General features: G+C 43.7%; 1 protein-coding gene and 2 long non-coding RNA genes across 7 annotated transcripts in view; 2 read left to right on the top strand and 1 right to left on the bottom strand.

Annotated features, from left to right (window-relative positions):
• Positions 1-23,132, bottom strand: part of PRKAG2 (protein kinase AMP-activated non-catalytic subunit gamma 2) — a 191,553-nt gene that overhangs the window by 32,810 nt on the left and 135,611 nt on the right. The window lies entirely within an intron of this gene.
• On the top strand, positions 10-7,927 carry LOC309326076. 5 transcript variants are annotated; one of them, XR_014150103.1, is made up of 4 exons: positions 631-905; positions 1,505-1,636; positions 2,204-2,252; positions 5,565-7,927. It is a non-coding gene; the product is annotated as an uncharacterized lncRNA (long non-coding RNA). The 5 variants fall into 5 exon arrangements; XR_014150102.1 differs by lacking the exons at positions 631-905; positions 1,505-1,636 and adding an exon at positions 10-609; XR_014150104.1 differs by lacking the exon at positions 1,505-1,636.
• LOC309326141 lies at positions 12,567-15,213 on the top strand. Its single transcript, XR_014150197.1, has 2 exons — positions 12,567-13,446; positions 13,903-15,213. It is a non-coding gene; the product is annotated as an uncharacterized lncRNA (long non-coding RNA).

Consider the following 23,132-nt stretch of genomic DNA (forward strand, 5'->3'; position numbering starts at 1 on the left):
GGTAGAACGTTGGCGCGTTTCAACCGCCACCTTTACACACCCCTATTTCGGGAAAGCGCAGTGGAACATCCCGCGCTCCTCAAACCCCTCGCCGCGCTACTGCCCCTAGGGAGAAGCGGGCAGCTACCACCTAGCATGTCGGAAAAAGGGAGGGAAGGGGGCGGGCCTGGCTGGCTGACCGGCCGGCGGCAAGTTTCCTATTATGCTAGGGAAATAAGACGCCTACTGTCCTCCCCACTCCTACGCCGCCGTTAAGAGATCAGGGCCGCAGGATTCCATATTAGACTTAAGAGGCTGGAGGTAGGACAGAAGACGCGCTTCTTCCCCACGCACCCCACCCCCGCCAGCTGCTGTTGGTATTGTCCGGTGTGCATTCACCTGCACGGAAAACAGGATGAACCACTGCTCTGGTGCAGGGGAGAAGCTTCATGTTCTTGTCTCCTCCTGCCAGTCATGGCACATAGAATTGCAGAGTTAGCAGGGATCCCGAGGGTCATCTAGTCGAACCCCCCCCTGCAATGCAGGAATCCTGCCCACAGCTGTCCCTGTGTGGGCTTGAACCACCAACCTTCTGGTTAACAGCCAGGCACACGGACCCATTGTGCCACAGTAAGAATGGACAGAGATTTGTATGGACCTTAGTTTATCCGTAATATGATCCAGATGTTAGTTCCTCTCCTCACAGAGCAGGATGCACATTCTACAGATGTGTCGATGACCCCACAGTTTGGCAAGCCTACCATAATGCCCCATCCTTGCATACAGGGCACCCTATCCCACCTGCCTTTGTTTTTCACCATCGCCTTTCAATATGCGCCCACACATTGTATTCCCATTATCTGGTGTGCAGCTTTGCTTGTCTTTTTCAGTTCATCCTCCAGTTGCACAAGGAGAATGAGATGGAGGTGTATTTCTGCCAACCTTCACATTCAGTACTCATCATCACTGAACAGATCCCACCAAACCTGTGCACTTGTTGTTAGTCTTCAACCCCCAGCAGAGTACTTAAGGCAGGAAGGGGAAAACTGTGGCCCTCCAAGTATTGGTCACTCCATCCTGACCATTGGCCGTGCTGGCTAGGGCTGATGGGAAGTCCAGCAACATCTAGAGCAGGGGTAGGCAACCTAAGGCCCATGGGCCTTCTAAAGGCCATCGGCTTCTAAATCCGGCCCACGGACGGTCCAGGCATCAGCATGTTTTTACATGAGTAGAATGTGTCCTTTTATTTAAAATGTATCTCTGGGTTATTTGTGGGGATTGCCTGGTGTTTTTACATAAGTAGAATGTGTGCTTTTATTTAAAATGCATCTCTGGGTTATTTGTGGGGCATAGGAATTCGTTAGTTTGGCCCACCACATGGTCTGTCAGGTTGCTGACAGGCTCCGCACCCTTGGCTTAAGAAGCAAATTTATATCCACACAACAGATGCATATGTTCTTATATTTTTCAACCACTCGTGGGTACATCTAACTTGCTTAAAACTTCTCATGTCCCTCACTTTAAGAGGTATTGGTTCTCCTGTTTCCATCCCTGGCTCCCCCACTTCCCAAGAGTGCATATGCTGTTCCCCCTTAATGTTCAGCAGAGATGCTGAAAGGATTAGGTATCTCTGACAGCAATGAACAGCTCCTAAAAGGTAGATACTGCACTTTACAAGTGCATTATTCATACTTTATCCGCTTTATCTTGAAGGGTCCGTGGATTAACATGCTTAGCCAAACAAGTCTTAGAGCTGGGTATAGGCCCAATCTTTCAACTACCGTATTTTTTGCTCTATAAGACTCACTTTTCCCCTCCTAAATAGTAAGGGGAAATGTGTGTGCGTCTTATGGAGCAAATGCAGGCTGTGCAGCTATCCCAGAAGCCAGAACAGCAAGAGGGATTTCTGCTTTCACTGCACAGCGATCCCTCTTGCTGTTCTGGCTTCTGAGATTCAGAATATTTTTTTTCTTGTTTTCCTCCTCCAAAAACTAGGTGCGTCTTGTGGTCTGGTGCGTCTTATAGAGTGAAAAATACGGTAATTTAAGAAATTAGAGCAAAATAAAAATGAAAAGCTTGTAAGAAAGTCTGGTTCAGAATAGACTTTACCTGAATGGGATTTGCACAGTAACTACAAATTAGATTTATATCTTGTAAGAATATGGCACGTTATGTAATTTCATGCTTTCCTATTACTGAAGTTGGTTTTCTGTGTTTTCAACAGGCAGAATTTTAAGGAGCACAGGAAAAATTCAGAACATTACTCATCTTTTGTAAGTGCACAGAGTTTATTTTTGAGCTTATATTATCCACTGCCAAACTCTCAGGCTTTCAGGGAAGTAGATATGCTTAACATAAGGATTCTAAATTTAAATAAGTTTAAATCACACTTCTCAACATAACCACACGCACAATCTTAACCAAATCCTTGCCTAAATATAAAGGTCTTAGACTGTATCCAGTGGGTACTTATGCTAGGGTTAGAAGAAGGTGCACCATAACTATGGAGTCAATGTGATCAGAACTACTTCACAGACATATTTCTACTTGTATATAAAATCTGATACCTCAATTCACCCACCTAACTCTACCACAATCAGTCACCTCAAATATGCCTGGGGAGTTGCTGCTTCCATCAATCACCCATTTCCAAATTCTTCCAAAATATTTATAGTCTCACTCAATCCTTATTCAGCCCACGGCATCATTCATATTCTTTCACAAGGCAATAGTGTATCTGCAACCAGAACCATGTAATTGTGGAAGAAAAATGCACAGCTCCTTTTGTCTATGTAGAATTGGCTCAGGGAGCAAAATTCAGAGACTGTTACTTCAGTAATGTTATCACATACTCTCAGGTTCTGAATCCAGAGTAACTGTAGTCTCATACTTTGAAATTTGTTCTACACACAGAACAGGTCCACATACACTCTGTCCTCTATCTGTTTTTCTGGGATTACTGTTCTAATGCACATGCTTAGTGCACGTTTGATAAAACCATTAGTTACTTGAAATGACTAAACCTGCAAGCTTAACGCAAACATACTCAGAAGTAGCTTTCCTCCACTGAAATAATTCAAGGCAGGAACTGCAAAAAAAAACCATGGTGCGGATCAGCTGAATAAATGATAGGCATATAAAGCAGCAATTCTTGTGGAGCAAGCTTCACAGAACTCAGAGGGACTCATCTTGCATAGCCTGGATAGCTCATTCGGTTAAAGCACAGTGCTGATAATCCCAAGGTTGCAGGTTAGATCCCCGTAGGGGACAGCTGCTTATTCCTGCACTGCAGAAGGTTCAACTAGATGATCCTTGTGGTCCCTTCCAACCTGATTCTATGAAGAAGCATGTTTAGGATCTTGCTGCAAGCAGTGCTCAGCCTTATGCAAAACAAGGCTTTTCACCAATGCACAGTGGCCAGTGATCTAATTTCTATGTTCTATGAAATATAAAAAGAAGAGCAGGTTTATTGGCTTTTCAGGCAAGGTAACAGTTGCTTTAAGAATAAACATAACTCTTCATATGTTTCTACCTTTTAGAAGACAGCCTGGTCACACTTGATTTATGCAGAGATTCCATCCCTACCCAATACGTGTCCTTTGAAGCTCATTGGGCAGATACAGCAGCCTTAAGAGATTCCCTTTTTATCTTCACACCCCAAAACATGGTTTTCAAGTGTAGTGTTTCTACAACGTAAGCAACCAAACACATGATGCAGGAGACTAGGTTTGCCAGGGTGACTGAAACCTCTCCTGAAAGGTTCCTTCAATTTCACATCTTCCTAACCCCTTCATCTTTTGCCTACCAGTTGTCAGTTTAGATCTTAAGGGTCATAACTGTTGTTACACGGTTCCTTAAGTGTTTTTCCTTAGAGAGAGACAGAGCCAGCAATTTCCTGCAGGGCTCAGATGCTCCCTGAGGCTTCTGTCTGCCACCAGCCACTGAACTTCAATGGGAGTATTCATTTTCCTCGGAAACAGTTCTCTCTCCCCTGCTGTGCTGTGGCAGCAGATGCCACTGTGGCTTAGGAATGCCCCTGGATGCACAATGCGGCACTTCAAAAGGAGCCATAGTGGCCATGCAGAGAATACAGACTTTTCTTGAAGTCAGCACACAGGACAGGAACTACCAAAGCCCAGCAAGTCCCTAAATTAGGAACGTAACAGAATGTTAATTAAAAACAAAAGAGATGTTAGGCATTCCTCCCGAGCATCAGAATATAATTGCAACTGACGAGACCAGAGCAGAGCAATGGCCCATCTAACTTCAGTATCCCAATTCCCAAAAGCGACCAGCTTCAGAAAGCCCAAGGGAAGGAAATAGGAAACCTATAAAAGATCCCAGGCCAACTCAGCAATTTGTGCTTGCAGAAATAAATCTGCAAGTCATTCTAGTACTTGCCAATCCCACACAGGTATGCTAATAACCCCAGATGCCAATTCCTTCCAGCATCATTTGTGGCAGAATAATGACTTGAAAGTGAACTTCAAGCAGCACCGATAATGATTGCAGAAGAAGCTATTACTCTTTCCAAGACATGAACTGGGAGGTACACTAGTCCAAAACACTCTTTTAAAGCAAAAGGAAGTGGTAGCTGCAACCTGCAGGGAAGAGGTATTTACCATTTATGTTCCTATTCTGCATTTTTGAAAAGCCTCGTAAGATTCATTGTCAAATGATTTTTTAAAATTCTTGCTGAAAATAGTCATAACATCACAACTTAAACCCATGCAGGTAAAATTCCAGTTGCTGCTTCTACTGGGCACACCATAAAAGTTTTATCGGCTCTGTATTAATGCAAGCAACACCAAAACATCCAAGGCTGCATGCAGATGTTCTTGTTCTTGGATCTCCTACTGTGGACTTGCACAATAACATACTAAAACATTCATATTGCAAGATCAATTTGCTGCCTCACCACAACAGACCACCCAAACACTTCCTACTTATGTTCCTTGGGCAGCATAGTATACACTCAGAATGCTACTTTTCCTAGGCATATGCAATCTGACAAAATGTGGAATATATGAAGAAGCCTTGCCATTGGCCTGATCTAGCTCAGTATGGTCTACACTGATGGGCAGTGGCTCTCTGGGGCTTTTGGAAAGGGGTCTTTTCCAGTCTTATGTGGAGGTGCCATGGATTGAGCCGGGGAGCCTCTGCATCTCAAATATGTGCTCTATCACTGAATTATGTTGCCAGGATGGCACCAGCAGTCTCCATATCTCCAGCTGTCTCTCAGGATGCTTCCTATTTGCGCCTATTAAGCAAATAATGGGCTTGTCCACACCGGACTGGATTGTGAACTTGAGTCCAGGATTTCTGGGCACTGTCCTCAACCTGAACTCAGCCATCATTTGTTGTTGAGTGAAATTAGATTTCCTCAACCCTGGGAAGATCTGAAAAGCAAAGCAAAACCCAAAACAAATCCACTGGTGCTGTTTGCATTCTCTTCAGTTAAGGCCGCACCAGAAAGATCTATGCAATCTCAGAGTGAGGTGGGGGCATGGGGGATGGAGAATCCGGAGTTTGTATGCAGAGTGGAAGGTAAAAAAGGACATTTTTCTCTACTTCCCCACTTCCAGCCACTCCCTGAAGACTGGAGAAGGGACCCGCATGAGAATATGATGGGAGGGGGAGCATGACTTTGCTTTTGAAGGCGGATGAAGATTTGTTTGTGGGGCCACCTTAAGCCTTGTTGAACCTTGCAAGTGGTTGGAGCAACATTAAACCGGCTCTGGTTTCTGAAACTGTTACTAAACCGTGCATTCGTTTTGCTATCCTGCGCTTGTGTAGACCAGTCTGTTGTGTGCACTTGCTACATGTTATATGTGCAATGAGCCTGCACAACATGCGACTCGTCAGGTTGGCTGCAGCCTGCATAATACAGCAAAGCAGGCACTTGACAATTCCTGTAGTACATTGACTTCAGCAGATTGGGCCACATGTAGTGCAGGCCTAGTGCATGCTAAGAGTACCATGAGACACTTCCGCTAATCCTTATGAGAGTCGCTGGGCATAAGAGTCAGACCAAGTTACCCATTCTCATGCCAAACCTATTTGGATTAGTTTCATGCTCTCCGATAACCTTGAGATATATATATCTTTCACTCGCTGCATTAATGGTTTCACTGACCTTGTGCAATTGATCTGCATTTTGTTGCCAGTGAGGAGACAGTTTCTTGGTACCTGCCTTTAAAGTTGTGTTGTTTGTCAAGGGTTGCAGCTCTCATTACACTGATAAGGCACATTCTCCATTTCCTGGATTTCTCTGCTGAGGACTTCCAGAGCACATTTAGGCCACTCTGATTTTTAAAATATTGATAATTTTAGGAGTGGGCTTTGAATACAATGTTGCCAACATACTGAAGTGCCAAACAAAGAAATAACAGAGTCTAAGCCAGAATTTTCATTATCACAATACTCACGTTAGAGCTATGGATAGCTGGGTTGTTATATGAAATATGAAAATCTAATTGTTTTGCACCAAATGCATTTTACAAAATGCAGGATAAAAATAGTTCAGTGCTGTTTCTCTTCTGTGCTTTCTTTTGGAGCAAGAATGCTTTTATGGTGGAGTTATTACAACCGGGTGTTTGCAATCAAAATGCTGATCCAGGCAAAATCACCACACAATAACACTAACCCCCACCCAAGGGCTGTTTGAAGTAATAAAATATGGATCAGAATAAAATTAAAGTGCTTCTGTAATGGAAGAATATGAGCTGCAATTCAACTAACTTGAAGGCCCTGGCTTTTATCCCAAATACTGCTAAGCTTTTGAGTAGGAAATAGAATCCAAAGTACTCCATCCGGCAAAGTCTTTTAATTGTGTACCAATACACAATGTAGTATAGCTCTGCCCAAGGAAATAAAACTTATACAAGGTTAACAGTTAAAGTTCTCCCCAAAGCATCTTGGGAATCATAGTATTTATGACAACGCCATTTATTCTCTGAAAGTGATAGCTAGCCTTCTTCACAGCAAGTTACTTCACAAGAGTCTTTAGAAAGAGAATGACAAGCTAAACCTGTCTAAGACCATAGTGCAGATAAGTCCTTGTAGGATTATTCACTGCATGGTTAGTCACTGGCAAAAGATCAAGCTTTGATAGCATAGCGTATCTTCATTGCATGTTTTGCAAACAGCAAACAATTTGCAAAATATCTGTCCAAAACAGAATTTATCTTTATTGCACTGAACAAACAAACAAACAAACAAACAAACAAACAAACAGCACACAAGAACATCCTAGCTATAGAACAAAAGAAGATTAAAAAAGGATGAATTTGTGCTGCTTTCACCACACTGAAAGTGCTTTTTTTGCACATAACCTGCAGCAAATTCCATGTACATCAGGGTCAAAACAAGCTTGAGGCATGATCCAATACAAGCCCCATAAAGCCAGAACTTCTGAAGACTTTCCCATACAGAGCTCACCACAAGGAGACTGAAAACTCACTTGGGGTAGGGGGTGGGGAGGAAAGGTCTTGCAAATCCAAAATCATGGATGTCACCCAAAGGTGCTAAGCTGTGTTTCCTCCAACAAAACTAAATCTTAGTTTAATATTGACTCTCAAATGCCAATCCAAATTTCTTTCAACTGAAGCTGTAACACAAGGCCAAAATTCTGATTCTCACAAGTATTGCTTCCAACTTTATCTCTAATTCAAGTTGCCCATCATAACTATTCATTGTGAACTGGGGTTCCGACAGCTAGCAGAAGCATATATTGCAGCCATTTAGAGAGAAGAGGAATGTGGTTCTTAATTGATCGGTGATGTGGTAGTGTTGTGTTGTATTATTTATGCAAATTGATTTCCTCTGGAGTTAAAGATCTGATTGGGACAAACCTTGTTACGCTGAGCTCGTATTTTGCACCATTTGTATACGGTGTCTGTTTGATAATGTGTGGTTTGCTATGCCTAAGAAAGGATATTTGCAGTTACAGATAGGTAGCCGTGTTGGTCTGCCATAGTCAAAACAAAAAATTTCTTCCAGTAGCACCTTAAAGACCAACTAAGTTAGTTCTAGGTATGAGCTTTCGTGTGCATGCACACTTCTTCAGATACTATACTTATCTGAAGAAGTGTGCATGCACACAAAAGCTCATACCTAGAACTAACTTAGTTGGTCTTTAAGGTGCTACTGAAAGGATATTTGATATTAGAAAAGGAATGTGTGCATGGCAGAGAAGCCAGAACTGCAGACTACAAAAAGTCCTACCTAGACCCTGTTCTAATCTAAGCCACCAGCAAATCCACCCTTATGTCACCAAATTCTTCCTCAGGAAGGAAGATCTGCACCACATTCCAGGTTGTACAGCAAATTCATTCATACAATGTGCATCATCCTGCCTACATTAGTATCTGCATTTTCAATGTGGCCGTTTTAAAACACTAGGTCTACCTAAAAATTAAGGCATCTCAAGCCAGCAACATGTAAGTAGGGAAGGGAAGGGAAATAGAAAAGTGTTTTTTCTTAAAGAAGAAAGAAAATAACACTCTGCCTATTATTTCTAAACAGAAAAAAGACTGAACATTTTGCTGTCAAGGCAACATCTCTAGAACCATGTTTCTTTGGAGGTCAATGAGCTTGCTGAGTTACATCTTATAATTACAATTATGTTTGTGCACCAACAAGCTGGGTGTGTTGCTCTTTAGGTGCCCCAGACTCCAGGCATGCCTCAGAAAAGCCCCATGCTGGCTCCAACAAATAAAAAATGTAACATTTGTCTTAATTACTTCAAGAAGAGCCATGGGTGCCCTTTATTAACAGTTGACCTTCCTTGATACACAAAACAATTCTTTCAAAAAAACCTTTGTTTCCACCAAAAACACAGAAGCCAATAAACTAATGGCTTCAACATTATGCTCTAAATATGTCTCTGCAACTAAGAATGTCATACTAGTTTTTAATTTCCCTCCCAGTGCTTCTTAAGAAGTACACACACACACACCTTTTTTAAAAAAAGCTTAACAGACTAAAGTCTAATGAGAAGGAATTCCTATCTAAATGCAAATCAAGGTACACCAATCTTGAATGCACAAATAGTTACAAATGGAACTTTTCCCACCATCTGTGAATGAAACACGCCACAATTTATAGCTTTTGCACATGCTTCCAGTTCTTCTCTCTGAAATAGTCATGTCTAAACCATGGTGCTTCCAATTCAAACTGTGCAAGCCTCAAACCTTCCTACTGTGTAGGAATATATGTGTTTCAAGTTAAATTTGAGAATATATATACTTATTCTTGGATCATCTGACACTATTGGTTTTGCACTGCCCAGGTATCTTTGCACTCATTGGCACCAAAGCTGCCAGCTTTTGGGCTTTGCAGTAATTCAGCCACTCAGCGGCAACAGTCATTACAACCTCCTTCTCCTTCCCATCTTAATCAGCCTGGCAAACGACAAGCCTTGTATTTTATCTTATTGTACAAGGCTTATTTAAGTCTTGAGGTTGTCTTCAGGATGGAGCAGACATAGCATACTAGTGATAGGATTGGGAAGAAGAAGAAGAAGAAGAAGAAGAAGAAGAAGAGGAGGAGGAGGAAGAAGAAGAGAGTCTTGGGCTAGAAGAGCAGAGGAAGGGTACACATAATCTTGAATTTTTTCAAGATTCAAGTAATTCAAGTGATATAAATTACAATTAATCATGTAATCTCCATTGCTAAACAGTCAAGAAGTGTTACATCTGCACTGGCCCAATCAAATCACCGACATTTAGGACACATGCATTTAAGATCCTCTTTACCTTTTGGCTTATTATGAGCCTGAAAAAAGAACATCAGTTAGTCATGAGAAGTGCCATTCCACTTTCCCCTTGAAAAATGAATCAGCTGTCCATCCCAGTGACTGGCCTAAGGCAGCACTGCAAGCCCTAGCCAGAACTAAGTTAATTGCAAATCTGCCAAAGGGGTGAACCAGGCAGAGCTGATGTTAATGGCTTCTCGGCAGCATAAAGCAATGGAGCTAATGAGGAAGAGAATGGAACTTCCATTTCCCCCATCGCAAAAATTGTACCTGGAGAAATATAACTGATTCAAGTGATATAAATTACAATTAATCATGTAATCCAGTTTAGGAGGCTGGCAGAGAGTTTTCCCTTTCACTCTGCAACTTGCGGGAGGAAAACGGCCATCTGTTTCATTTATTTAGCAGACGTACTGCAGGACGTGAGACTCCTTGTTCAAGGGCTCCCTGAACAGATTAGTCCCCCCGTAGTTTATTTTGCACCAAGCGTAAAATGTCATTCAGTAAAGTACAAACTCTCTCTTGTGGCTTATATAATGCCTGTGCAGTTCTGGGGTTTGAGAAAAGGTGAGTTAACAGTGCACATGATTATGAATTTACTTATTAATTAAAACCATTCATATACCGCCTTCCATGTAAACATCACAAGACAGTGTGCAAAAATACATTAAGATAAATTGCTGTAGTCCTTCAGGTCAAAACAGTTGTATTAGGTAAACGAAGTATTAAGTTAACAAATACAGGATAGCTCAATCAGTAGAGCATGAGAATCTTAATCTCAGGGTCATGGGTTTGAGTCCCACACTGGGTAAAATATTGCAGGAGGTTGGACTAGATGACCCTTGTGGTCCCTTCGAATGCTACAGTTAGCCTTAATTCAGAGGAATCCAAATAGAAGCCTTCTCTTTGGTCACTGTGAATCTCACCCTAGATCACGGGTGGGTTACTTGCAACCCTAGGTCCACATAGAGCCATCTAACAAATTTCACACAGGTGGCAAAGTGGGAGGAGAGGGAGAAACTTCTGGTTCTGTGAGGACTAAGGATCAAAGACCATTTCCAAAAAGCATTACTAAACTAAAATTTCCATGAGTCCTTGGACAGAGCCCTGACAGTTCAGTTATTATGTTAATTTCCCACCCTTCACCCTAAGGTGCCACGCTGGTTAAAACAATTATATCCATCTGTGGTGCAGACAACCTGCCCATGTCCCAAAGTGTCCGTTCTTAACCTGAAACTGTTCTTAACCTGAAGCACCACTTTAGCTAATGGGGCCTCCTGTTGCTGCACGATTTCTGTTCTCATCCTGAAGCAAAGTTCTTAACCCGAGGTACCATTTCTGGGTTAGCGGAGTCTGTAACCTGAAGCATATGTAACCCGAGGTACCACTGTACTGTCATACTCCTCAAACCACGTATGCACATATCTCATTTTAAGGAAATGATCAGTGAAGCATCACTAGAGTGAATCGGGATTAGGCAGAAGCAGCGCTTGGCCAAAGGACCCATATTCAGCCAGTCTGCTATAATTGACTAAAGGACTGTAGAGCAAGGCCACATCCCTAGTGCAAAACCATCAAAATTATCAACAGGTTGCTTTTATCTTTGCCCTCAGTTCCAATTGAAAACATGACAGTGATGAATCTGCAATAATAACTATTTTGAGTTCACATCAGTCATCCAATGCAGAGGAAACATTTTCTAACCCACTGCTGAGACATTCTCCAATATTATTATGAGTCAGCTGCCCCAAAGCATTTCATTTTCCAGTGGCTAAACCTAGCCTGTTGCAGGTTTTTGCTTTTTGTTTTTAAATGCAGACTCTGTTTTTCAAATAATCTTATGCCTCCTCCTCCTCTCCTCCTGCTGCCCAATGGCTTAGCTGGTGTGGCATTTAATATGGACAGACAGCAGTCCCATTGAGCAGGAGCAGGCAGTGAGAGCAAATATTACTGGACAACTTAGGGAAAGCCACCATTTCAGTCCCAGTACACGACATCATCTGTGGAACGGGGTAATGCACACTTTTAAAAAACCCAGCAGCTTCTTTCTCCATGTGTAGCTTAGTAACAGAACAATCACAACCATATCTACTTCGAAGTAAAATAATATAATATCTGAATATCTGTGTATCTGAAGAAGTGTGCATGCACACGAAAGCTCATACCTAGAACTAACTCAGTTGGTCTTTAAGGTGCTACTGGAAGGAATTTTTTTATTTTGTTTTGACCATGGCAGACCAACACGGCTACCTATCTGTACTTCGAAGTAAGTCATACTGAATTCAGTGGGGCTAACTATCAGGTAAGTGGGCTGAGGACTGCAGTCAAAAACACTAAGCTTTGAATCAGCAAGACCTCTGTCATAAACTCTTAAGGGCTGCTTCGACACTGAGCATTTTTACTTATGGAAGTCACACTCCCTTCAATCTAATTTACAGAGGCATCTGTAGTGATAAAAGCATCCATGTTTTCCCTGTTCAGATCTTTATTCCTCCAGAGTTCAGAAAAATCTGTTTGTTCTCTTTACATGATGGAACAGCTATACAATTTCCTGAGGTGTAGATGAACCATCACACAGTTGTTCCAGCCTATACAGAGCAACAGTGGCCTGAAAAGACCATACAGTGGTACCTCGGGTTAAGAACTTAATTCGTTCTGGAGGTCCGTTCTTACCTGAAACTGTTCTTAACCTAAAGCACCACTTTAGCTAATGGGGCTTCCTGCTGCCGCCACGCCACTGCTGCGTGATTTCTGTTCTCATCCTGAAGCAAAGTTCTTAACCCACAGTACTATTTCTGGGTTAGCAGAGTCTGTAACCTGAAGCGTCTGTAACCTGAAGTGTCTGTACCCCGAGGTACCACTGTACTGTAGTATGTTTGGAGGGCAGCAGTGGGGGAGAGAGTACTGCACCTTCTTTCCCCACCCCTCACAGTCTAAGTGATGTCCCCCAATAAACATTTGAACTGGGGAAACGTGGGCTGATCACAACAGAATGCAATTTGGATTCCAGAAGTCTAGATGAGGTTGCTCCTGCCCTTCCTGTTTAAAGCAGAGGAGCAATGACCAGGCATTGCCTGGAAACAGTCAGGATGTGCATCCATAGCAGAAGAGGAATGACTGCTAGAAAGAACACAGAGAGAAGGAACACTATGCTGCATCTGCAGCAGCACAACCAGGCGCCTTCATCTGCCCCAGCTGCAACAAAACATCTCTCGCCATATCAGTCTCTACAGCCACAGCAGGCGCTGTAACTCTCCAACAATTTGACTTCACCCTCAAAGGCAAACTCCTCCACTGTCTCCTGAGGCTGATGGATACCAACCAGGCTAAATCATCCATGTCTGTAAGCACCCTAAGTAACCTAGCCCATACTGGATCAGGCCAATTCCCCTCTAGCCCAGATCCTGTTCTCATTTTGGCTCACCAGATGCCTTTGGGAAAGCCACAAGCAGGATTCCAACACAGGAGCCACTCTTCCAACTTGTGATTCCCAGCAACTCGTATTTGGAGACCTGCTTCTCCCAACCTCCCACGCCATGTCTCCTTTGGCCTTTAGATAAGCTGCTATCTCTCAGCCCAGGCCTATATCTGGAGAGGCTACGAATCTACCATACAGGGTTGTTGTAAGAAGACCCGAGAAAGTCTACTTGAGTGCTGCAAGCCAACCTCCCTAACAATGAAAGGAAAAATGGACCACTGTGCAGCTAGTGGTCATGGTTTTCCATGGTTTTCCCAGTAGTGTTGTATGGAAGTGAGAGCTGGACCATCAAGAAGGCTGATCTCTGAAGAATTGATGCTTTGAATTATGGTGCTGGAGGAGACTCTTGAAGGTCCCATGGACTGCAAGAAGATCAAATGTATCCATTCTTAAGGAAATCAGCCCTGAGTGCTCACTGGAAGGACAGATCGTGAAGCTGAGACTCCAATACTTTGGCCACCTGATGAGAAGAGAAGACTCCCTGGAAAAGACCCTGATGTTGGGAAAGATGGAGGGCACAAGGAGAAGGGGATGACAGAGGACGAGATGGTTGGACAGTGTTCTCGAAGCTACCAGCATGAGTCTGACCAAACTGCGGAAGGCAGTGGAAGACAGGAGTGCCTGGCGTGCTCTGGTCCATGGGGTCACGAAGAGTCGGACACGACTAAACAACAACGTGCAGCTAGAGGAAGCATTCGAGTAATTGCCACCCTGTCCCCCTTATTCCATGTCTACTTAGTTACTGTGCCTGGTGAAAAATTTATGAAGCCCTAGTCATAAGATGTTTTCAGACAGACGTACTTAACTGCCAGCCCTTCACTAACTGCAGCAGCTTTCGCACCAGCATTTATAATGTCAATGGAGAGTTCTATTTAAGCATTTATTGCTGGCTGTGGTCCACCGAGATCCATTAGAGTGTGGAGCAATCTCCCTCAGGGAAGTGGTGGGTAGCCGAGGGCCTCTGAAACCAGACTGGGCAAAATGCTATTTTTAAGGAATCAATGGCAAGACAGACACTGGCCACTGCCCAAGGAGAAGAGCTTGCAGCTGCTCCTAAATCCCCTTTTGTGATATGTTTACCGGGGCGTAAACATATCATGGCTGAGTCACAGAAACTTCTTGGCACAACTTGCTAAATCATGTTTGCCCACCTGAACACTGGAATGCTGGGTCTACAGTACAATGACAGCACACATTCTCCCTTTCCCTCAAGGCACCTAATTTCTTCTCAAGAAGTGCCAGATTCAAGCTAGAGGTACTTTCCTTTCCTGCTGCAGTCTCCATGTGGAACTCTGGGATATGCAGAGGTGGTGAAGAGAGGAAGTTTTTTGGGGGGCAGGGTTGTACCTAATCCTAGTGTGCATGACCTCTTTCAGACAACACTATTTTCTGTTATTAGAAAGATGTGAGGCATCATTCGGAATGCATGGGGACTGGGAGTTAATTGTCATTTTAATTCTTTTAAGCAGTGAAGAGTTTGCTTGTTTACCTTGCTTCTCCCAAACCCTGTGCCTGAGAATGGACCATATTTGCAGATTGCCCAATCTTGGGACTCTGACTTAGTCTGCAGCCTTGGAGGCCCACTGGATGGGTGCATAAGCATGACTTTAGACACCAAGGACAAATATGACTTGCCTAGAGCCAGTCTTTCTTCAGAGATATGGCCACACACAATATGTCTGAAATCACAAAGAGTTTTTTGTGCCAAGTCATTTCCAGGTGAAGCTTGAAAAGCTTAAGAGCGTATGTAATAAATGCATATCAAAGGAAAGCATGCAATTCACCACTAGGGTCCAGGAGCTGCCATGAAAGCAAAGACCCAAAAGCTCTCTTACATTTTGTGTTCATCTTTTTAAGTGAGAAAAGGAATGGGCAGTTGCTATAAAAGCAGAGTCACGGCAAAAAGGTTGAGGGAAATGGAAGGATGGAGTCAGGCAAGAGAGGAAAAGACGAGAGGAAAAAAGGAACTATTTCTGAAGGCACAGAAAATGCAAAGGGGGGCGGAACTATCACCACCCTCTGTATTAAAACCCCCACACAACCCTATCTGGAGCTCTATCAAATCTTAGGTGAAATGATCGGTAGAATGAAGACATTGTTTTCCAATGCACGCACAAGAAACTTTGTTGGGCTAATAGAAGGGGGATGGGAGGGAATGTAAGGTCATCCAACACATCAGCTTTCTGACTTTATGGCTGCAGCCAGGACTTCCAGGTACAGCTTTTATCCAGGGCTGGGGGAGCTCTCTCATGCACACATGACAAATGGCTATTAAAACAGGTGATTACTATAACAGGGCCTTTTGGGTGGTGGCACAACAACTTTGGACGGCCCTCTGTGGGGAGATGTGAATGGTTCCCTCTCTTCCCATTTTTAGACAGGCAAGGCTCTGCTGTTTTAGTAGGCTTTATGCAGTTCCACGTTTATTTAGCGCTGCTTTTAGTTGTGCTGAATTTACTGAAAAATCCTATAGCATTGTTATCTCTGTGCGCCATTCTGCAAGTCTGGCTGCACTGCTGGGTACCTGCCAAGACCTACATCCTTGCAGGAGGTCCAGTTCCATCCCCTGGATCCTTGTGGCTCTGCTGTTCCTCCACTTGGCTATTGCTGGCTGCTCATCTGCTCTCTTTGACCAGATAAATAAAGTACTTAAAAAAAATAATCTCAACCACCTTTAATTAAAGTGTTCCAGGGAGATGTACAATAATATTTGCAAGAAAAAGCCTCTGGAACTGAGCATCCTTTTTAAAATGGCAGATCTGTTCAAACCAGCCACACCATAAAGCTGCAGAGAAAGGAATGAAGAGAACAGTCTCCCTCTCCCTCTCCCCCCCCCCCACACCAGGCAAAAAACAAAACAAAAACAGAAGCAAAAGAAACTTGCCTCCCCCATTACCTTTACAACCTCTCTGCATTCCACTCACACTTGGCAATCTGACACTAAGGAAGAGTTTAAGTCACCATCCTCCAGCTACTGTTTGAAGGTCAGGCAGTTCAAATAACAAGAAGTCAAAGTACAAATTGTTGTCTTATAGATGTTACGGTGTGTGTGAAGTTGTATGTCTTCCCACTAAACACAGCTGGCCTAACCTTTCGTTGAAGGAATCCAGCTAAACTTAGACTCTTTATCTGGAAAAAGTGCTTTGGACTCCCTACTAGGGACAGATACATAAACAAACATACACTTTTCCATAAAATTAAGCAGCTGCCACTTTGCAACTGGAGATGCAGGTGGTGCTGTGGGTTAAACCGCAGAGCCTAGGACTTGCCGATCAGAAGGTCGGCGGTTCGAATCCCCACGACGGGGTGAGCTCCCGTTGCTCGGCCCTGCTCCTGCCAACCTAGCAGTTCGAAAGCACGTCAAAGTGCAAGTAGATAAATAGGTACCGCTCTGGCGGAAAGGTAAACGGCGTTTCCGTGCGCTGCTCTGGTTTGCCAGAAGTGGCTTAGTCATGCTGGCCACATGACCCGGAAGCTGTACGCCGGCTCCCTCGGCCAATAAAGCAAGATGAGTGCCGCAATCCCAGAGTCGGTCACGACTGGACCTAATGGTCAGGGGTCCCTTTACCTCTACTTTACTTTGCAACCAGGAGGTTTGCAAGACAGCATTAAAATTTCCTTAAGGCAGGGCAAGTCTCTCATCAGGTTCTGCCTTAGTCATTCTGCCCAAGCTTTACCTACTCCAGACGTGCCAGACAACAGATCAGCATTAGGGAAGGAGTAGGCAGGGGCAGCCAGAGCTACTATGTCACTTTAAAGCTAGAAACCTCTGGTTTGCAACCCTTACCCCAATTGCAAGGATGTCTGTACCAGCTCAGATTTAACAAGCAACTCTGTCTGCCAGGTTGTTGCATTAAATATATATACAGTATATATTGGCTCTGTTCCTGTGCCTTTAACAACAGCCTGACATACAGAAATGCTGCAAGTAAACCTGCTCCCAGCACTCAGCTTCCACCTGCTTCATTTCTGCTGTTAAAGGCACAGAAACGTAGAATCATAGTGGCAAGGGACCCCAAGGGTCATCTAGACCAACCCCGTGCAATGCAGGAACCTCAGCTAAAGCATCCAATGCAAATGGCCACCCAATCTCTGCTTAGAAACCTCCAAGGAAGGACAGTCCACCACCTCTGTTCCACTGCTGAACAGCACTTACCGTCAGAAAGTTTTTCTGAACGTTTAGTCGGAATCTCCTTTCTTGCAACTTTAAGCCATTGGTTCGAGTCCCTACCCTCCAGAGCAGGAGTAAACAAGCATGCTTCCTCCTCCATATGACAGCCCTTAAGATATCTGAAGATACAGTGGTACCTTGGGTTAAGTACTTAATTCATTCCGGAGGTCCGTACTTAACCTGAAACTGTTCTTAACCTGAAGCACCACTTTAGCTAATGGGGCCTCCTGCTGCCACCACGCCGCTGGAGCACGATTTCTGTTCTCATCCTGAAGCAAAGTTCTTAACCCAAGGTAATATTTCTGGGTTAGCGGAGTCTGTAACCTGAAGCGTATGTAACCTGAAGCGTATGTAACCCGAGGTACCACTGTACAAAGAGACAGAAGCATTTCAGTTTCTGTGGAACTACAGGCAACGACCATTTTACACGGGGCTTACATTCCAAGGCACCGTGGGTTTAAGTGAAATCGCGTATATTGGGGATGCCCATAGAAAAAAACCGTGAACCCCCTCTGTAAACCCCAGAAAAACCCTTAAAAAAACCAGCAGCACTTACCAGATGCCAAACTCCACCACAGTTGTTCCCTCCAAACCTCCTTTCTCAAACTCCAACTCTCCACAGGCCTCAACGGTTGGTGCAAGGGCTTTTGAGATTGTACTTGCAAAAGCTTGTGGGATTGCTAGGTGCTGTTTTCACACATTTTTGCCCTTTCCACACTTTTTAAGGGCCACTGTTGCCCTTTTCCCGGTCACTTCCGGGTTCGCGGCAATGCGCGTGTGCACGACCACACACAAATTGAATGTGTGTAAAATGGTCATTGCCTGTACTTATAGCAAAGTATAAAAATTAGAAAGCATAAAGTACGCCCAGCTAGTTAAGGTGTGTGAAATCTCAGCTGGGAGGCTTCGGGTCAAATAAATTAAATTTGCCTTTCTGGGCTGTGACCAGGGGTTCACTTTTTACCTTTACATCATCTGATGCTGAGGTAGCTTCTGTTTCCAGTGTCCCCCCCATTTCTGAAATCTTCCTCTTCTCCCATCAACAGATATAGGGAGCTAATGTCAGGTAAACAATACAAGCCACAGCTGCTAAGCATTTTGCTTTACGGGTGGATTTAAAGGCAGAGGAGGAAATCTTCAGGTTGCAACCTGAGCATGTAGACAGCAGATGTGTTATTCCCTGTCAGAGGAGCTGAAGTCCTAACACAGAAAGGCTGCAAAGGATATGTGATGCAAGGCTTATAAATCATGGTTTCTCCGCCACTGTCAGACTTGCTGGCTATCTTATGCAGCCACGCTCCAGAAAATAGGAAGAGTTATTGAGCCAATGAAAGATGTGATAAGTACAGTACACAGTCAGGGGCAAGCTATCCATCTCACAGTCATCTCAGTTTCCTGTGTCTAAGCCACCTTTTTTAAAAAAACAAAATTAATTTTGTTCTGGTGGACAGTCTGAGATGTAAATATGGATGCTAACAACCAAGGATCGTGTTTCCATACCATGATGGTTTTCTCAAACAAGCTCCCAGCAAACTTTCCTGCTGATGTAAAGAAGGTTTGGGGGGTCAAATGGGATATTGTTCACAGGAAAATTATTCCTGCACCTGTACCTTTAACATGAGTCACAGGCAGAGAAATTTAGCAGGTGAATGTTTTTACCCACCATTTATCTCCACGGTGGAAAAAGGTTTCTGTGCATTAGGCTGCCATCAGAAGCAGGGCACTTAAAAAGGGGGGAGGGGAATGTTGGTGATCTTAGAGGTTAAGAGATAATACTATTTCAATCTGCAGAGTCTCTTGCACCAAATATAAGTATTAGCAAATACATCAATATTGCTGAAATATCTGGGGACCCCCTGGCTCTTGAAGACATATCTTCTAAGTCAAGCACTTCCCTGAACCTGAGCTTTCTGATCTAATTGTTTTAATCATTCTTTTAACTGTTTTAATTGTTATGCTTCTTCGCAGGCTTATTTTATTTTATATATTAAATACAGATGTTTTTATGTTTATATCGAATTGCTTTATTCTGTATTTCAATTACGTGTGGATATTGAATACTTGATTTTATACTTGTAAACTGCTTTGAAACTATTTTGGTATGCAAGCGTTATATCACTAAATACACAGTGCTGACATTAATCAAACGCAAAGGGTTATGTCGCAATCGTCAGATTTGAATAATGACGTATTAAAAGTAGTTTCAGAAAAGCGGACTCACAGGAGACACCAAGAGATGAGCGGTATGCAAAAGCAGAATGTAGGACTGGAGACTATTTAGTGCAAAACAACCGTTGCGAGTTGGAGTAAACAGTAAAGCAAGTAATTAAGGTTAGAACAAGATTGCAGAGTAGAAATTTAGATGTAAAGGAGAAAAATATGGAAGCAGCATGAGATTTTTAGGAAGAGATCATGGTGATAGAAAGCACCTGCCATTCCTATGGTTGGGAATATACTGTTGTATGCCACCCTAATCTCAGCACAATGTGAGATTCCAGGCACTTACCCAGGGTTTGTGTTTCCTTCGGGAAAAGGGATAGCGGAGACTGTAGTGTCTTTATAATATATGGTTTATTTACATGCATATATACAGCCTGACCCTACGGTGGAGAGGTTCACAGCATTAACAGCCCAAGAGGATATTGTTTCTGTAATAGCCACAGCCTTGGATTTGAACAGAAATCAAACATGCCTCCATCTCTCTGGCTTCTGCCTGCTTCTTTCCAGCTTCTAGCTGACATCATTCCCATGTCTCTGATCTCAACTCTGCCTCTGTCCTTCTAGCTTCCCACGAATTGAAGGAGGGGTCCCTACCCATTTGCCATCTTGCACAGAGCCCCTTTCTTTGTTCTCCTTAATGGCCCATCACCCAGGCTATCACCTCACCAGGTAGCTAGCCTGGCTATTAAAAATTAGAAGGGGGTCCAGACATTAGGCCCACCCCTTCCCAAACTCATAACAATACTAACTGACCCCAGATATAGGGAGATGGCAAAACCAAATGATAGAAAATATTTTGAAGAATAGGAATGGCATAAGTAAGGCCTAGTAGGAAATAGCAATTGGGAAGGCTTGCTGTGGGGAAGGATCTTCTCACCCTAGACTAGGTATGCACAGGAGATAAAAATTGGCACACAGCTTTCAAGCTCCATATGGGTTACTTAATGCTTGGGGATGGATGGGTTTCTTGCAAAGGATGCTGAATTTGGTAGACCTTAATCTGATCCACCCAGGCACTTCTTATGCTCTTAAGAAAGAACACATACATATTTAGGATCACTTAGCACAGATTAGTTATGCCTCAGCTACCCTAACTACTTTTTTGGTACATTTAATGCACCTTGGTAGAGAATTCTAGCTTTACAAAAAGTAGACTACAGAAGATTGGTCAGCCCATCTCTTACCTTGAAAGATAACACCCCCTGCTATTGTCTCCCCATCTCTTTCTCACCAAGTTTTAGTACTTAGGTGTCCTATTTTGTGTTATTGTCCTGTTGGCATGCCCTGCGACAAATGCTGACGTCACACCTTAAGACAGGAGGGAGACCTCCGAGTATTCATATTATATTGCTGTTCTGATCCAAGGCAAGTTTGATCATTGTGACTAAGATTATGGTTGTGTTTTTTTTTTTAAAAAAAAACTTAGCTGCTTTGTACTTGTTGAGGTAAGACTGGGTATAAATCAACGCAGGGCTAGAAAGTCAAAAAGGGGATGCGGGTGGCACTGTGGGTTAAACCACAGAGCCTAGGACTTGCCGATCAGAAGGTCGGCGGTTCGAATCCCTGTGACAAGGTGAGCTCCCGTTGCTCAGTTCCAGCTCCTGCCAACCTAGCAGTTCGAAAGCATGCAAGTAGGTAAATAGGTACCGCTCCGGCGGGAAGGTAAACAGCGTTTCTGTGTGCTGCTCTGGTTCGCCAGAAGTGGCTTAGTCATGCTGGCCACATGACCCGGAAGCTGTACACCGGCTCCCTTGGCCAATAAAGCAAGATGAGTGCTAAAACCCCAGACTCAGTCACGACTGGACCTAATAGTCAGGGGTCCCTTTACCTTTAGAAAGTCAAAGGTCTGACATAAGGTTTTCACATGGCCAGAGGTGGAGGTTGATCACATCTGGAAAATCTTTCTGGCAGCAAGAGCTGTTTGACAGTGGAACCGTCTCCCTCAGGTGGTTGTGGACTCTCCTTCCATTGAGTTTAGAGATTGGATGGCCATCTGTCAAGGATGCTTTAGCTGAGGTTCCTGCATTGCAGGGGGTTGGACTAGATGACCTTTGGGGTCTCTTCCAACCCTACAATTCTCTGTTGTTATCTGAAATAAATCCTCCATGTTTGATTGCCATATTGTGTGGACCGTACTTAGATCAGCAACTCATGTCAAAGGTGAATGGTTTGAAGAACTCACGTTCACTCAGAAAGGCTGATGGAAGAATAGGTGCCCCATGATATTCTTGTAAAAAAGCTGGTAAAATGCGGACTTGACTATGCTACCACTCAGTGGATTTGTAACTGGCTGACTGACCAAACCCAAAGGGTGCTCATCAATGGTTCCTCTTCATCCTGGAGAAGAGTGACTAGTGGGGTGCCACAGGGTTCTGTCTTGGGCCCGGTCTTATTCAACATCTTTAACAACGACTTGGATGATGGACTCAAGGGCATCCTGATCAAATTTGCAGATGACACCAAACTGGGAGGGGTGGCTAACACCCCAGAGGACAGGATCACACTTCAAAATGACCTTGACAGATTAGAGAACTGGGCCAAAACAAACAAGAGAAATGTAAAGTATTGCGCTTGGGCAAAAAAAAAATGAGAGGCACAAATACAAGATGGGTGACACCTGGCTTGAGAGCAGTACATGTGAAAAGGATCTAGGAGTCTTGGTTGACTACAAACTTGACATGAGCCAACAGTGTGACGCGGCAGCTAAAAAAGCCAATGCAATTCTGGGCTGCATCAATAGGAATATAGCATCTAGATCAAGGGAAGTAATAGTGCCACTGTATTCTGCTCTGGTCAGACCTCACCTGGAGTACTGTGTCCAGTTCTGGGCACCACAGTTCAAGAAGGACACGGACAAACTGGAACATGTCCAGAGGAGGGCAACCAAAATGGTCAAAGGCCTGGAAACGATGCCTTATGAGGAACGGCTAAGGGAGCTGGGCATGTTTAGCCTGGAGAAGAGGAGGTTAGGGGGTGATATGGTAGCCATGTTCAAATATATAAAAGGATGTCACATAGAGGAGGGAGAAAGGTTGTTTTCTGCTGCTCCAGAGAAGCAGACACGGAGCAATGGTTCCAAACTACAAGAAAGAAGATTCCACCTAAACATTAGGAAGAACTTCCTGACAGTAAGAGCTGTTCGACAGTGGAATTTGCTGGCAAGGAGTGTGGTGGAGTCTCCTTCTTTGGAGGTCTTTAAGCAGAGGCTTGACAACCATATGTCAGGAGTGATGGTGTTTCCTGCTTGGCAGGGGGTTGGACTCGATGGCCCTTGTGGTCTCTTCCAACTCTATGATTCTATGACTCTATAACTGAATCACCAAGCTATATTTCATACATCCAATCCCCAAATGAGTAATTTCTTCCTCCTATGAAAGTTGCCAGTTGACTTTCACACTCAGAGGCTCTGCAGTGGCCATTTAGGAGTGTTTCCCCACCAAAGTCAACTACTATTTCATACTGGCATGTAAGCAAAGTATACAGTGACCTGATGTGATTGATGTTAGAATGAGCTGAGGTCAAAGTAT

This window comes from Podarcis erhardii (assembly GCF_964252035.2).
Source record: "Podarcis erhardii genome assembly, chromosome: 12".
NCBI lineage: Eukaryota > Metazoa > Chordata > Lepidosauria > Squamata > Lacertidae > Podarcis > Podarcis erhardii.